Here is a 1339-nt window from a genome sequence, read left to right as displayed (position 1 = left end):
CCTTCATGTCATTCCAAAGCTGTATGACTTTATTTCATACATAGAACACAAAAATATAATCGACAATCAGCCCTATCTCTCTATGACATATTCATAAGAGAACTAGCAAAGGTTATTTAATTAATCAATAATTATTTTAAGTCAGATATTTTTTTAACCAGTACACTAATAAAACTTGTCTGTCTTTTTTTCTGTGTTTCAGACAAGAGAAAAAGTAAATAATCAGACAGTTTTCATTTCTGGGTGAACTATCACTTTAACTAACCCCCACATCAATACTGGAAAGTCCAGAAAAAAAATATGTTTCTCATATTTAGCAAGTCTACATGTGATTGTTGACAATCTTATGACTTGGCTTTCTTCATCTTTGCACTTTTGTGCCCTAGTTTCTCAAACCAGATATATCTCACAAAATATTCCTTTTGTTGAAAAACAGAAAACAGTGAAAGAAATGAAAGTGATTAGCGTCACCACTGGAGTCAATGCCAGGCTTTAGATATGTGTGTAACTAAATGTTCCAGGTTGATTTTCCTCAATATTTCAAGAATCAGAGGTCACAGTTTGGCATCAATTGAAATCTTTACAATAATTGCTTCTTTCTCTTCCTGTTCTCTCCTAATGAAAATAAAAACACACTAGCATTCCTCCCAGTAAAATGAGGCCTCGCCATGGCACTCCAGAATCATTTTCAAACTCAATGCATTCCAACTAGGTTTACTTGGATTTGTCCCAGTATTGGGAAATGTGTCTCATGACACTGGAAAGCCAGTAAAATAGCAGGAGCAGGGTAAGAGGATAAGTCCCGAGGAAGCAGTGACAAGCACCTTACGCACAAAGCTTGTGTAACAGTAGATTTTACACTAAATAACTTCATAAGTCTTTATTTTATTATTTTCTTCTCCTTGAATAACAAAGCTGCTCTTTGTTAGTAATTCATGGCCCATATTAACGTACTTCCTCTCAAAATACCACAAAATACCCAAATTACTACCCATTACAATGCAATAAATCGGTAAAAATGGTAATGTAGCCTACGTATACAAAATATAATATAATGTTGGATAAATATACAATTTTGAAAACAGTTGATTTTAATTTGTACTGTAAAAAAACTATTGTATTTCATGTATGTTTGTGTAAATGCTATAAGTTGTAGTTCTTCGTGACATTTCAACTGTCTCCTCTGTGGTTCACACACTTAGCATTTTAGAAGTGTTTGCTGCTGACTGGCTGTTAATTAAAGCTGCTTCCAAATCTGAACAGGATGGGTGGTTTGAGAAAGACAGAGAGAGAGCAGGGAAGGACTGAAGACTGAGCATGTGCAGTTTCTTTACATGTA

Source organism: Carassius carassius, chromosome 39 (genome assembly GCF_963082965.1).
Source record: "Carassius carassius chromosome 39, fCarCar2.1, whole genome shotgun sequence".
NCBI classification, from domain to species: Eukaryota; Metazoa; Chordata; class Actinopteri; order Cypriniformes; family Cyprinidae; genus Carassius; species Carassius carassius.
Note: the sequence above shows the minus strand (reverse complement) of the source record.